Genomic DNA, 17,019 nt, shown 5'->3' on the forward strand with positions numbered 1-17,019 from the left:
ATATACTATATGTTGGCAAATTGAACTCCAATTAAAAAAATTTACAAAAAAAGGAAAGAGCTCAAGTGTCCATCAACTGATGAATGACTGAAAAAAAAAACTGATGAATGGATAAAGAAGATGTGGTATCTGTGTATAGAATTGAATATTACTCAGCCATCAAAAAATGAAATCTTGTTATTTGCAATGATGTGGATGGAGCTAGAGGTTATTATACTAAGTGAAATAATTCAGTTAAAGAAAAACAAGTGCCATTTAATTTCACTCATATGTGGAATTTAGGAAAAAAGCAGATGAACATATGGGAAAGGAGAAAAACAGCGAGGGAAATAAACCATAAAAGACTCTTTAAAAATAAGTTTTATCTTTTTATTTGAGAGAGAGAGAGAGAGAGAGAGAGAGAGAACAAGAGAGAGAGAAAGAACTAGTGGAAAGGCAGTGGGGAGAGGGAGAAGCAGACTCCAAGCTGACCATGGATCCTGGTGTGGGACTCGATCCCAGGACATTGGGATCATGACCTGAGCTGAAGGCAGATACTTAACTGACTGAACCACCCAGATTCCCCCCATAAGTGACTCTTAATGATAGAAAACAAACCGAGGTTTGATTGAGGGAGGTGTGTGGGGGCTAAATGTGTGATGCATATTAAGGAGGGCATTTGTGATGAGCACTGGGTGTTATATGTTTTTTGTTAACTAACTAGAATTTAAATATATATTTAAAACTATTTTTAAATATTTCAAATAAACATTTGAAAAAAAGAAAAAATATTCTGTTACTCTTAGTTTCCAAGAGGTTGAAACACACCACACAGAGCCACATGAGGAAGCAAGAGGGTCAGTTAGGAGGGAGAGGTGAAAGAGAGGATAGAAAGGATAGGACTCTAGAAAGAAAAAAAAAGGATAATGTACAAGATTGGTCAGTTTATATATGAAAATAAATTGTATATCATCTCCAGAATTTGGCTTGTCATGGGAGGAATGCTCTCCTTAGGGTCAGGAAAACCCAAAATGTCAAAATATCAGAATAAATTACATGCTTAATACAACTTCAAAGTACTAGAATGCCAATAAGATCCAGGAAAGTAAGTGAATTAATTGACTAGTGAAGACTAGAGAGGACATGTCCCAGTTAAAAGGGGGCATCTGCTACTCAGTCCTTGCCAGTTGCTGTATGAGAATTTGGGTTAGAGGTGGAATTTTGGAAATTTCACAAGAGCTAAAAGAAGTACTTTTTATGGGGCAGCCCAGGTGGCTCAGTGGTTTAGCGCTGCCTTCAGCTCAGGGCCTGACCCTGGAGACTCGGGACAGAGTCCCACGTCAGGCTCCCTGCATGGAGCCTGCTTTTGCCTCTGCCTGTGTCTCCCTCCCCCTTCTCTGTCTATGTGTGTGTGTGTGTGTCTGTCATGAATAAATAAATAAAATCTTTAAAAAGAAAGATGCACTTTTTATGTGAAATCTCACATTTTTAAAAGTTGGAAGCTGATCTAATTTGTCTCTAATTTTTGTGCAGAAAAAAATATAATACGTGCCTTTATATTGAATGTAACCTTGGCATCCAGTTTTACATCTCAATTATACATAAGTATATCATGACAATTATTACCATTATTATCATCTTTTCATCATCACCAACAACATAATTGCTTTCCCTTTATTATTGAGCTCCTATGATGTGGCAGAGTCTGTGTTAGTTATTTTACATATATTATCTCATTTAATACTCACAATTAACCCATGATGTAAGTATCATGTTCTTTCCATCTTATGTGTGAAAACTGATGCTCCAAGCTCTCATAATACATAGCAATTGAAATTCATGTCTGCTGGTGTTTATACAGCACTTACTGTAAGGTGTTGGTTTCACCTGGGAGAAACCAGCCAATAAAATCTCAAGCTATGGCCTCTCTACCTCCACTTAATGCTCACATCTAGAGTGGGAGAATTTTATGGTTAATTTTGTGGGTCAATTTGGCTGGGCCATGTTATCTAGTTTCTGGTCAAACAGTCTAGATAATACTGTGAAGGCATTTTTTAGATGTGATTAATATCAAGTCAGTAGACTTTGAGCAAATTATGTTATCCTTTATAATGTGGGTAGTCTTTATATAGTCAGTTGAAGGACATGAGAATAAGGACTAAGATCCACAGAGAAATAGGAATTCTGCCTCCGGATTGCCTTCCAACTTGTGCTGCAGCACTAATTCTTTCTGTGGTCTCTAGCTTACCAGCCTGCCCTATATATTTCTGAAATACCAACCCCCTCACTCGCATGAGCCAGTTCCTAAAAGTAAAAAGTAAATCAAATGCTCTCTGACTCTGTCATTCTCTCTCTCTCTCTCTCTCTACACACACACACACACACACACACACACACAACTTTATTATTTGTTTTTTTTATTATAATAAATTTTTTTATTGTTGTTCAATTTATCAACATACAGAATAACACCCAGTGCTCATCCCATCAAGTGCCTCCCTCACTGCCCATCACCCATTCACCCCCACCCCCCCGCCCTCCTCCCCTTCCACCACCCTTAGTTTGTTTCTCAGAGTTAGGAGTCTTTCATGTTCTGTCTCCCTTTCTGATATTTCCTACACATTTCTTCTCCCTTCCCTTCTATTCCCTTTCACTATTATTTATATTCCCCAAATGAATGAGAACATATAATGTTTGTCCTTCTCCAATTGACTTACTTCACTCAGCATAATACCCTCCAGTTCCATCCACGTTGAAGCAAATGGTGGGTATTTGTCATTTCAAATGGCTGAGTAATATTCCATTGTACACATAAACCACATCTTCTTTATCCATTCATCTTTCGATGGACACCGTTTTTTTTAAGAACCCTGAAATGTATATATTTTGGTTTCAAGAGTAATTTAGGAACAGAATAACAAGGATGAGTTCTATTAATTAGTCCCCAAAGGCTTCAAAAAGGTAAGTATGACCCACAGACAAGTGTGCTACATTATAAAAAGCTACATGATATTTTTTCCAATTTATGCGCACAGAAACATGGGGAATATACATAGAAATGGACAGTAAGGCATGAAATAATGGAATGGTGGAAGGAACATAAACCTGGATGAAGCTGACTTTATTGGTATAGTCTAATTAAAGCAGATATCCTGGATATAATGTTGTAACTCTAAGGGTTGCAAAGGACTCTAAAAGTTTGTTTGGCTGGTTGGATGAAACATAATAAATTTAGATGCCAGTACTGTTTTGATACACCATACAGGAAAGGATCCAAAGGCTTTGGGTGATTGGGATGTTAGAAGGGATTTATTACATAAGACCTGCTCACCACCCTGGGAATCCAGAGAACATACCTTCACCACAATTATAAGAAATACATTTGTGAAGGAATCTTCATCATCCTTGAAGAGCTCTGTGGCGAATCTTCTGATTCTACTCTGTAGGTTAGAAATTAGAATGAGAACTGCTGCCACCAAACTGGGAAGCCTAAATGCAATGGGATAATTAGATTTTGTGATGGCAGAAGCCCACTGGTGGCCCTTAGTATCCAAGGGCAAATGCACTTGATTATCATAATGCATATTCAAAGCAGCAATTAGAAGTCTGACTTGCAGAGACCTATGCTGTTGGCTAGTTAATCAGAGTGTTCTTAAAAGTGAAATAGATGATCAGTATACTAAATTCTTATGTGATCTGAAGAAATGGCAAATTTCTAGGTCATGTGAGCAAAAGTCTAACTTAAATCATAAAAATGTAGAATCTTGATCTCTCAAGTATTTCCATACTTCAGCCAGTTTACAGATCCAAAACCATCTGAATGAAGAGGAGGCCAGGTCTCCTCGAAGAACCCCACTACACTGCCAGAATGGTACTGTTAATCTTTCTCCCAGCCTTTCAACTATGGAACTATGATCTTCACTAAGGTGATTATTTATTGAATAATAGGAAATAATAAGACCTTCAGAGGATGACTGGACACTGTCTCTAAATTGAAACTAATTCCAAGAGAGCCATAATGTCACAGTGGCCCAACAGTCAGAGGAGGTCATGTGATCAATGGAGCTGGAGCTCAAGTCCATCTCACAGTGGGTCCAGTTGGTCTTTAAATTCATCCTATGGTTATTAACCCAATCTGGAATGTGTAATTGGGTTAGACATTCTCAGCAGCTTGCCAGATTCTCTTCACTGGTTCTTGTCCTGTGAAGAGAGGGCTATTATAGTGGGAAAGTCCTAATGGAGTCACTAAAAGTAAGCATGTCTTTTCTTTTCTTTTTTGATGATGCTTCAAAATCTTGGAGCCTTGCTGATGCTGAAAGAGACTGTTCCTACCCGGATTAGTTAATTTGTAGGGATAACAAAAAATTCACCTGGGAGCAAGCCAATCAACCCAGAGCCCATACCTCAATCAGCTTTTTTATTGAGTTCTTAAAAGGCTTTCACTCATAGGCCACCATTACTTGTCTTTATCAAACTAAGGCCATGTACTCATCCACTTGGGACAGCTCCTATGCCTCAGAGTCTGCTAAAATTATTCAACTAGCCAAGCCTAAGCTTACTCTATTTCATTCCTTCATTTCTGCGGAAGCCATCCCTTCCCAAATTCCTTTTCTCTCATGAGTGATTACAGTGCTTCCCTGTGTTTCATGGCATGTCCCTTCCTTGTAGTAACTATGAGTAATGAACTACCATTTCAATGGCAAATATCTCCTGACTTGTTGACTCACCATACCTGAATAATAATAAAACTTACATTTTAAAACTCAACAGTCTCTACTAAGAAAATACTAAACCAATCAATACACATTCCTGAAGTGATTGTAAATAATAGTGCCACCATAAAGAGGTTGAAGGATACAAGGTTGGTGATTCCCACCACAGCCCTATTCAACTGTAAACTTTAAAAATAAAACTGCCAGTTATTTTGCCAGCAAAAGTTGGTTTATTCAAGATTAGCAGAGAATTGCAATCTGGGACAAGCTACAGCAAAACCATAGGCAAGTCCAGAGAACAAAGGAGGGGAATGTTATTTTACAAAGTAAATGGGGACGTTGGGAAGGCTCTAATAAAGAAGTCTTCTGGAGTAAACTAGGAGTTCAAAGTGTAGTGGCTTTTTTTTTATTTTTATTTATTTATGATAGGCACACAGTGAGAGAGAGAGAGAGGCAGAGACACAGGCAGAGGGAGAAGCAGGCTCCATGCACCGGGAGCCTGACGTGGGATTTGATCCTGGGTCTTCAGGATCGCGCCCTGGGCCAAAGGCAGGCGCTAAACCGCTGCGCCACCCAGGGATCCCTGTAGTGGCTTTTTATTGGCTGAATTGTAACAGTCTTCTCACTGGCTGGTAAAGAGTGAGAAAGGGAGGAGGAAATCTTTCTTCCTCCTGCTGGGAGAGGAAAGTGGTATGGCCTGGGGAGGTCAAGCTCTTCCTGTTGGGTTTGCAATTGAAGACTAGTGGTAGGGTGTGAGAGCTCCCTCTTTTGGCCCCCAACTCCATTCTAAATAAATGGTGCTTCCTTTTATTAATTTTCACACAACTTACTTATTTGACCTGTGCAGGAAACAGATGTACCATAGAGAATGATGGTAAATTATTATAAGTTTACCCAGATAGTGATTCCAATTGTATCTATCAGATATGGTTTCATTGCTTACGCTGATTAACACATACTTTAGTACATGGTATGCAGCTATTGATCTTGCAAGTGCCCTTTCCTTCTACCTGCTAGTAAACACCACAAGAAGCAGTTTCTTTCATCTGGCATGGCAACAATATACCTTCACTATCCTACCTTAGGAGTATATCAACTTAGCCTACCTCATAATTTACTATTCAGGATTTTGCTAATCTTTTCCTTCTGTAAGATATTGCATCAATCCATTATTTTGATGACATTATGTGAGCAAGAAGTAGCAGCTACTCCAGAGTTGTTGGCAACGCATTTGCAAGTCACAGTGTGGTAAATAAATCCAACTAAAATTCAAGGTCCTTCTACTTAGGACAAGTGGTGTGGGACATGTCAAGATATCCCTTCCAAGATGAAGGGTAAGTAGTTGCATTGACTCCTGCTATAACCAAAGTTAAGACACAACATTCAATGGGCCTTCTTGAATTTTAGAGGCAACTCATTTGCATTTGCATGCATTACTGTAGCCTATTTACCAACTTACCCAAACAGCTGCTAGTTTTGAATGAGGCTCATGATAAGAGAAGGCTCCTCAACAGATCCAAGTTGCCATTAAAGCTTTCTGGAATTTAGACTGTGTAACAGAGCAGATCTAACAGTAATTACAGTGTCTGTCAGTGGTATGTAAAGATGCCTTTTGCAGGTCCTTATAGAAACATCACAGCACCCAAGATTTTCAAGAAAACTTCTGCCATCCTTTGTTGATAACTACTTTCCTTCTGAGAAATAATTTTTAGTTGGTTACAGGACTTCAGTAAAGAACGAAGTTATCTGAGTTATTCAACATGAGCTGGAAATAGTTTGACTCACCTATCTATATAGTTTGGTGTGCATTCCATCCTCAAATAGAAGTAGTATAAACACTATTGCTTGACAGTCTGCTTGAGATAAGGCACCTATGGTCTCATAGGGAGCTCTCTACAATCAGCTGACAGAGGAAGAGAAAATTCAAGCTCAGTTTATAGATGGTTTGCATGTTAGGCAGACACCATGTGAAAATAGAGAACTGCAGGAATACAGCCCCTTTCTGTGACATCCTTGCAGGACAATAGTAAAGAGAAAACTCCCAGTGGGCAGAACTTTGTAAGTGTAGTTAATTGTTTACTCTGCTTGGAAGAACAGATTTCCAGACTTGAGATTATATACCAATTCTTGAGATGTGGCCAATTATTTGGGTGGTTGGTCAGAGATTGGAGGAAATAGGACTAGAAAAATGATGCTAAGGAAATCTAGGGAAGAGGTATGTGGGTAGACTCCCCCCCACCCCAGGTTTTCTGTATTTATTCGGAAAGTGATTCAACTATAGAATGATGCATTTTTAGTGCTATGATCTCCAATGTTTTGAAATCTCTTTTCCCTGTAATTATGTTTGTTGCAATTTTATAATCCTGAAGAAATTATTTTATGTGAAGTTTTTATGTATTCAGGTATTTTGCAGGATGTCCAATGTGATCAGTAATAAAGGTTGCAATGAGGTAGTAGCTATGATCATAACTCTCTTGTAATCTAAAAATAACAGGGATTTTCTTAACTGTACATGCAGCTATGAAGTTATCAGGTAATAACTGTCTATCTGAAAGGAACTGGTTATTTTTTCCTTGATCAATTAGTATATCAAGCTGAGAACCTGGATCAGAATTCACAAGATAGGTAGCATCTTCCATTTACTTTGATCTGTTTCCAAATATTCACTAAAGGATTTTTTTTTGTTCCAAGGACAGAACCCTAGGTTGGAAACCAGAACAAATCCTGGCACAGATTTGTACTTTCCAGGATTCTTCAAAGCGCAAATCAGCTCTACATCCTCTCATAGAGTGGCCAAAAATAGATATCCTTTGGGGGTCCACAGGAAAATTGGCATTTATGAGTTGGGGAAGCTCCTCAGTTACATAAGAGTACATTCTGTAGTTAGTTTTCCAAGGACCTCCAGTTGCATCCACATAAAACCCAGCACTGATGCCAGAGTCCCAGCTCTCATCCTCTCTTTAGCTTCTACTTTGCAGCCCCCTTCAAACTGTCATGTTCAAAAACTTCCTGAAATCCACCAAAGCACTTGTTGATGGAAATCTATTTCAATGTCATTCTTCTCATGACCAATTACTTTGTCTATACTATATTATAAATGATCCTCTGAGATTGACAGTGGGGAAAGAAGAAGCACCTAGAACCAGGAAGGAATTTTTAAATGGGCAAAAATATGGAAATATTTGAGCCTTTGCAAATGTTCAACAAAGGGTTACCTTAGCAGAGGAGGAGGATTCTAATAATCTAGTGGATAGGATGTCCCATTCTGTGGATAGCAGTCAGTGTTTATCCCCAGCCACTCTGTAATGACTCAGTGGGCTCATGAACAAAGAGGTTATCATTGAAGGGATGGAAGATATACATGGGGCCAGTAACATGGATTGTTACTCACAAAGGCCAATCTGCTTATGAACACTGCTGAGTGAGCATCTACCAGCAGTAGAGGCCAACACTGATTCCCTTATATGCACCATTCCCCAGGAAACTCAGCCAGCAAGCTGGTGGCAACTTGTTTCCATTAGACTCCTTCCATCATGGAAGAGGTAGTGTTTCATTCTTACTGAAATAGACACATATTCTAGATATGGATTTGCATTCTCTATATGTGATGCTTTTGCCAAGATTAACTACTGGGGACTTAATGAGCACCTTACTCACTATTGTGCTATTACAATAGCGTTGTTTTTGATCAAGGAATTCATGTCATATCAAATGAAATGTATCAATGATTCCATGTTCACGAAATTCACAATCTTACAATGTTTTCCACCATCTTGAATAAGTTGCTATGATAGAACAGTGGAATGGTTTTATGAAGACTTAGTTACAGTGTCAGGTGATAGTACTTTGTGAGATTAAGGCAATGTCATACAAAAAATGTATATACTCTAAGTCATCATTCAATATATTGCTGTTTTTCCCACAGCCAAGTTTCATGGGTCCAAGAAGCCAGGTGTAGAAGTGAGAGTGGCACCACTCAATATTGCCTCTAAATATCCACCAGTAAGATTTTGGCTTACTATCCTTGTGACATTATGCTTTATTGTTCTAGAGGTCTTACTTTCAAAGGGAAGAATGCTTCCACCCAAGTGAGACAAACATTCTTTTGAACTGGAAGTTAAAACTGACTCTAGGTTACTTTGAATTCCTCATGCCTATGAATCAACAGGCGTATGAAGGAATTATTGTACTGGCTGATGTTCTTAATCCCAATTACTAAAGTGTAATTGGATTGCTATTCCACCATGGAGGTAAGGAAGAGCATGTAAGAAGTGAAAGATATACTTTGTGTGTCTCTTAGTACTACCATACCCTGTGATTAAAGTCAATGGAAAACTAAAATTCAATTCAAGCAGGACTGTTAATGGTCCATACTCTTCAGGAATGGAAGTTTGGGTCACTCCATCAAGTAAAGAATATATATATTCTTTATACATATATAGTCTTTATGACTCTTTACCTGAGGCTTATAAAGAATATACATGTATAAAGAAAGAGTGAGAGTTATAATATCAGCTATAAACTCATGACCATTTACATAAATAAGATCTGTAATTGTTATAAACAGTTGTTCCTTGTTTTGTTATGAATATATTGTGTGCATGTAGAAAATCTCTTTGTTTTCTTGTCTCTCTTATCCCTTTATAATATAAAATGAGATGTCTTGAATACATTATGTTAACTTCATATCATAGTTTTAAGATATACAATATCGGGGAAAATAGTAAACATCACCTGCAAACATTAAATCCTCTTCTAGGGAAGGGTTATTGCATTTTTGGTTATATACAGGATAGTTGTAATATGATAGGGAGAATTATTACATTTTATTTTATTTTACTAATATTTTATTTATTTATTTGACAGAGAGAGATCACAAAGAGGGGGAGCTGCAGTCAGAGGGAGAGGGAGAAACAGGTTCCCTACTGAGCAGGGAGCCCTGATGTGGGACTGGATCCCAGGACCCTGGGATCAGGACCTGAGCTGGAGGCAGATGCTTAACTAACTGAGTTGCCCAGGCATCCCAAGTTATGACATTTTAATTGTCTTTATTTAGAGATTAATTATGGATTTAAAGCAGAAAGATCTTTATCTATTTTCAAAGGAATGGACATTATTTACAACAGAATGTAAAGAAGTTCAAGACTGAGGCACCTGGGTTGCTTACTCTTGATTTCAGCTCAGGCCATGACCTCAGGGTCCTGGGGTGAGCCCTGCACTGGGCTTCCCACTCCGTGGGCAATCTGCTTGTCTCCCTTTGCTCACTCTGTCTCTCTCAAATAAATAAATAAATAAATAGATAGATAGATAGATAGATAGATAGATAGATAGATAAAAGTTCAACGCTAAAGGTTTTTTTTTTAAGTTTTTATTTGAATTCCAGTTAACATACAGTGTTTTCAAATGTACAAAATAGTGATTCAACAATTCCATACAACACCCACTGGGAATCACAAGTGCACTCCTTAATCCTCTTAATATTTCTTGCAGTATGAATGTAGAGGGGGAAAAAGGAACAATTGAATATCTACTTAAAGAGCATTTAGAGGCACAGATTCCCTCCTTGCCTGAGCTCATTAGATGGCCACTATCTCTATTCTCACCTAACCAGAAAGGATGGGCATGATATATTCAATGTGCAAAATGGGAAAATATGCATCCAGGAATACTTTATATATCAAGGCTGTCATTCAGAATAGAAGGAAACATAGAGTTTCCAAGACACACCTAAACCAAAAGAATTTGTAAACACTCAACCAGCCCTGCAAGAAATATTAAGAGGATCCTTTGAGTGGAGAGAGAGTCCAAAAGTAACAAAGACCTGAAGGTAACAGAGACAATCTACAGGAATGGCAACATTACAGGTAATACAATGGCACTAAATTCATGTTTCAATAATTACTCTAAATCTAATGGACTAAATTATCCAATCAAAAGATTCAGGATATCAGAATAGATAAAACAACAACAACAACAAGACCCATTGATATACTGCTTTACAAGTGACTCATTTTAGACATAAAGACACCTCCAGGTTGAAAGTATGGAGGTGGAGAATCATTTATAATGCTAATGGACATCAAAGGAAAGCTGGAGTAGCCATCCTTATATCAAATGAACTAGATTTTTAACCAAAGACTGTAATAAGAGTTGAAGAATGACACCAAATCATAATAAGAGGGACTAAGAAACAAGAAGATCTAACAATTATAAATATTTATCCCCTTAATTTGGAAGCAGCCAAATATATATAACCAATGAATAACAAAATTAAAGAAATTCATTGACAATAGTACAATAATAGTAGGGGATTTTAACAGTGCACTCACAGCAATGGATCCACCATCTAAGCAGAAGAATGAGGAAACAGGGGCTTTGAGTGACACACTGGACCAGATGGACTTCACAGATATATTCAGAGCAATCCAACCTAAAGGAGCAGAATACATATTCTTCTCCAGTGCACATGTAGCATTCCCCAGAATAGATCACATACTGAGTCAAAAATCAGGCCTCAGTGGGTACCAAAAGATTGGATCATTCCTTGCATATTTTCAGACCACAATGATTTAAAATTGGAACTCAATGAAAGATGATATTTAGAAAGACCATAAATACATGGAGGCTAAAGATCATTCTACTAAAGAATGAATGACTCAACCAGAAAAATTAAAGAAGAATTTTAAAAATTCATGGAAACAAATGAAAATGAAAGCACAAGTGTTCAAAACCTTTGGGATGCAGCAAAGATGGTCCTAAGAGGGAAGTATATAGCAGTACAAGTTTTTCTCAAGAGATACAAAAGGTTTCAAATATACAAGTTAACCTTACCCCTAAAGGATCTAGAGAAAGAACATCAGATAAAGCCTAAATCCAGTAGCACAAGGGGGAAAAAAGATTAGAGGAGAAAGCAATGATATAGATTTTTATAAATGATATAGAAATTAAAAAAAAACAGATCAAATAAACTAGGAACTGGCTCTTTTAATAAAAAAGATTTTATTTATGTATTCATGAGAGACACACAGAGAGAAGCAGAGACATAAACAGAGGAAGAAGCAGGATCCTTGCAATGAGCTGGATATGGGACTCAATTCCCAGACCCAGATCACTCCCTGAGCTGAAGGCAGATGCTCAACCATTGAGCCACCCAGGCATCCCTAGGAACTGGTTCTTTGAAAGAATAAATAAAATCAATAACCCCCTCGCCAGACTTACCAAAAAGAAAAGAGGAAGGACCCAAATTAATGAAATCATGAATGAAAGAAGAGAAATCATGACCAACAGTGAAGAAATACAAATAATTATAACAATATTATGAGAAATAATGTCAAAAAATTTGGCAATCTGGAAGAAATATATAAATTCTTAGAGCATATAAACTAACAGTACTGAAACAGGAATAAGTGGAAAAGGTGAACAGACCTATAATGAGCAAGGAAATTGAAGTAATAATCAAAAACCATCAAACAAACAAGAGTGCAGGGCCGGATAGCTTCACAGGTAGAATTCTACTAAATATTTAAAAAATAATTAATACATTTTATTATGAAGCTGTTTCAAAAAACAGAAATGAAAATAAGTCTTCCAAACTCATTCTATGAGGCCAGCATTACCTTGATCCTAAAACCAAAGACATCTATAAAAACACTTACATATGGATATTCTTGATGAATATGAATGTAAAATTTCTCACCAAGATATTAGCTAATACATTCCAACAGTATGTTAAAAAGATTATTCACCATGACCAATTGGGATTTATTCGTGGGCTGCAAGGGTGGGTCAACATCCATAAATCAATCAAAGTGATTCATCACAGTAATAAAAGAAAGGACAAGAGCCATATTATCCTCTCAATAAATTCAGAAAAAAACATATGACAAAATATAGCATTTTTTCTTAAAACTCTTCACAATGTAGGGGGGAGAGGAACATACATCAATATCATAAGCCATTATGGAAAACCCACAGTGAATTTCACCCTTAATGGGGAAAAAAAGAGCTTTCCTGCTAAAGTAAGGAACATGACAGGGATGTCCACTACTACCGCTGTTGTTCAACATAGTACTAGCATTCCTAAACTCAGCAATCAGACAAGAAGTAGAAAAAAAAGGGATCCATATTGGCAACAAAGTCACTCTTTGCAAATGACATGATACTCTATGTAGAAAACCCAAAAGACTGCACCCCAAGATTGCTAGAACTCATACAGCAATTCGGCAGTGTGGCAGGATACAAAATCAATGCACAGAATTCAGTTGCATTTCTATACACTACCAATGAAGCAGGAGAAGAAGAAATCAAGGAATTAATCCCATAGGTAATTGCACCAAAAACCATAAGATACATCAGAAGAAACCTAACCAAGGAAGTATAGTACCTGTACTCTGAAATCTATAGAACACTTAGGAAAGAAATTGAGGAAGATACAAAGAAATGGAAAAAGATTCCCTGCTCATGAATTGGAAGAACAGGTATTATTAAAATGTCTATACTTAACCAAAGTAACATAAATATTCAAAGCAATCCCTATCGAAATATGATCAATATTTTTCACAGAACTGAAACAACCAAAAATTATTTATTTTTTGTATATTTTTTATTGGAGTTCGATTTGCCAACATATAGTATAACACCCAGTGCTCATCTGGTCAAATGCCCCATTCAGTGCCTGTCACCCAGTCACCCCATCCCTGGCCCACTTCACCTTCCATTACCCCTTGTTGGTTTCCCAGAGTTAGGAGTCTCTCATGTTCTGTCACCCTCTCTGATTTTTCCTACTCATTTTCTCTTCTTTCCCCTATAATCCCTTTCACTATTTTATATATTCCTTGTAAGAGTGAAACCATATAATGATTGTCCTTCTCTGGTTGACTTACTTCACTCAGCATAATACCCTCCAGTTCCATTCAAGTTGAAGCAAATGCTGGGTATCCGTCATTTCTAATGGCTGAGTAATATTCCATTGTATATATAGACCACATTTTCTTTATACATTCATCTGTTGATGGACACCAAGACTCCTTCCACAATTTGGCTATTGTGGACATTCCTGCTATGAATGTTGGGGTGCAGGTGTCTCGGTCTTTTACTTCATCTGTATCTTTGGGGTAAATCCCCAGCAGTGTAATTGCTGAGTCATAGGGTAGCTCTATTTTTAACTCTTTGGGGAACCTCCACACAGTTTTCCAGAGTGTCTGTACCAGTTCACATTCCCACCAACAGTGCAAGAGGGTTCCCTTTTCTCCACATCCTCTCCAACATTTGTTGTTTCCTGTCTTTTTAATTTTCACCATTCTCACTGGTGTGAGGTGGTATCTCATTGTGGTTTTGATTTGTATTTTCCTGATGGCAAGTGATGCGGAGCACTTTCTCATGTGCTTGATGGCCATGTGTATGTCTTCTTTGGTGAAATTTCTGTTCACGTCTCTTTCTCATTTCATGATTGGATTGTTTGTTTCTTTGCCGTTGAGTTTAATTTATTTATAGATCTTAGATACTAGCCCTTTCTCTAATATGTCATTTGCAAATATCTTCTCCCATTCTGTACCTTGTCTTTGAGTTTTGTTGACTGTCTCTTTTGCTGTGCAGAACTTTTCATCCTGATAAAGTCCCAATAATTCATTTTTGCTTTTGTTTCCCTTGTCTTCATAGGTGTATCGTGCAAGAAGTTACTGTGGCCATGTTCAAAAATGGTACTGCCTGTGGTCTCCTCTAGGATTTTGATGGATTCTTGTCTCACATGTAGATCTTTAATCCATTTTGGGTTTATCTTTGTATATGGTATAAGAGAATGGTCTAGTTTCACTCTTTTGCACGTGGCTGTCCAATTTTCCCAACACCATCTATTGAAGAGACTGTCCTTTTTCCAGTGGACAGTCTTTCCTGCTTTGTCAAGTATTAGTTGACCGTAGAGTTGAGGGCCCATTTCTGGGTTCTCTATTCTGTTCTATTGATCCATGTGTCAGTTTTTGTGTCAGTACCACACTGTCTTGAAGATCATAACTTTGTAATACAGCTTGAAATCCATCAGGCATTCTGATGTCCCCAGCTCTGGTTTTCTTTTTCAATATTCACTTGGCTTTTTTGGGTTTTTCTGATTCCACACAAATCTTAAGATTATTTGTTCCAACTCTCTGAAGAAAATCCATGATATTTTGATAGGGATTCCATTAAATGTGTAAATTGCCCTGGGTAGTACTGACATTTTTACAATATTAATTCTTCCAATCCATGAGCATGAAATATTTTTCTATCTCTTTGTGTCTTCCTCAATTTCTTTCAGAAGCTTTCTGTAGTTTTTAGAGTATAGATCCTTTACCTCTTTGGTTGGGTTTATTTCCTAGGTATCTTACGCTTTTGGGTGCAATTGTAAATGGGATTGATTCCTTAATTTCTCTTTCTTCAGTCTCATTGTTAGTATACAGAAATGCCACTGATTTCTGGGCATTGATTTTGTATCCTGTCACATTGCTGAATTGCTGTATGAGATCTAGCAATCTTGGGATAGGGTCCTATGGGCTCTCCATCTACAGTATCATGTCATCTTTGAAGAGGGAGAGTTTGACTTCTTCTATGCCAATTTGAATGTCTTTTATTTCTTTTTGTTGTCTGATTGCTGAGGCTAGGACTTCTAGTACTATGTTTAGCAGTGGTGAGAGTGGACATCCCTGTTGTGTTCCTGATCTTAGGGGAAAGTCTCTCCGTTTTTTTCCCCATTGAGAATGATATTCGCTGTGGCCTTTTCATAGATGGCTTTTAAGATGCTGAGGAATGGGGCACCCCAGGTGGCTCAGCCGTTTAGCACCGCCTTTAGCCTAGGGCATGGTCCTGAAGACCCGGGATCGAGTCCCACGTTGGGCTCCCTGCATGGAGCCTGCTTCTCCCTGTCTGTGCCTCTGCCTCTCTCTCTGTCTCTGTATTCTCATGAATAAATAAATAAAATCTTTAAAAAAAGCTGCTGAGGAATGTTCCCTCTATCTCTACATTCTGAAGAGTTTGATCAGGAATGGATGCTGTATTTTGTCAAATGCTTTCTCTGCATCTATTGAAAGGATCATATGGTTCTTGTTTTCACTCTTTTTGATGTGATCTATCACGTTGATTGTTTTATGAGTGTTGAACTAACCTTGCATTCTGGGGATAAATCCCACTTGGTCATGGTGAATAAACTTCTTAATGTATTGTTGGATTCCATTGACTAGTATCTTTTTGAGAATTTTTGCATCTGTGTTCATTAGGGATATTGGTCTAAATTCTCCTTTTTGGTGGGGTGTCTGGTTTTGGAATTAAGGGGTTGCTGGTCATAAAATGAGTTTGGAAGTATTCCATCCCTTTTTATCCTTCAGAACAGCTTTAGTAGAATAGGTATTATTTCTTCTTTAAACATTTGATAGAATTGCCCTGGGAAGCCATCTGGCCCTGGACTTTTGTGTCTTGGGAGGTTTTTTGATGACTGCTTCAATTTCCTCCCCAGTTATTGGCCTATTCGTATTTTTTATTTCTTCCTGTTCCCGTTTTGGCAATTTGTGGTTTTCCAGATATGCATCCATTTCCTCTAGATTGCCTTGGCATACAGCTGTTCATAATATGTTTTATTTATGATAGTCACAGAGAGAGAGAGAGAGAGAGAGAGAGAGAGAGGCAGAGACACAGGCAGAGGGAGAAGCAGGCTCCATGCACTGGGAGCCCAATGTGGGATTCCATCCCGGGTCTCCAGGATCGCGCCCTGGGCCAAAGGCAGGCGCCAAACCACTGCGCCACCCAGGGATCCCCATAATATGTTTTAAAAATCGTTTGTATTTCCTTGGTATTGATTGCAATCTCTCCTTTTGCATTCATGATTTTATTAATTTGAATCTTTTCTCTCTTCTTTTTAATAAGACTGGCTAATGTTTTTCCTATCTTATTAATTCTTTCAAAGAACCAACTCCTGGTTTTGTTGATCTGTCCCACAGTTCTTCTGGTCTCTATATCATTGAGTTCTGCTCTAATATTTTTTAACTCTCTTCTTCTGCTGGGTGTAGGTTTTATTTGCTGTTCCTTCTCCAGTTTCTTTAGGTGCAAAGTTAGCTGGTGTATTTGAGTTTTTCCAATTTTTTGAGGGATGCTTGTATTGCGATGCATTTCCCTCTCAGGACTGCTTTTGCTGTATCCCAAAGATTTTGAATGGTTGTATCTTCATTCTCATTACTTTCCATGAATCTTTTTAAACCTTCTCTAATCTCCCAGTTGACTCATTCATCGTTTAGCAGGATCCTCTTTGACCTCCACGTGTTTGTGTTTCTCCCGAATTTCTTCTTGTGATTGAGTTCTAGTTTCAAAG

The 17,019-nt window shown here is 37.9% G+C and overlaps 1 pseudogene; it reads right to left on the bottom strand.

Annotated features, from left to right (window-relative positions):
* Nucleotides 1-7,081: 7,081 nt before the first annotated feature.
* Nucleotides 7,082-17,019, bottom strand: part of LOC140609317 (S-formylglutathione hydrolase pseudogene) — a 49,694-nt pseudogene continuing 39,756 nt past the window's right edge.

Source organism: Canis lupus, chromosome 2 (assembly GCF_048164855.1).
Source record: "Canis lupus baileyi chromosome 2, mCanLup2.hap1, whole genome shotgun sequence".
NCBI lineage: Eukaryota > Metazoa > Chordata > Mammalia > Carnivora > Canidae > Canis > Canis lupus.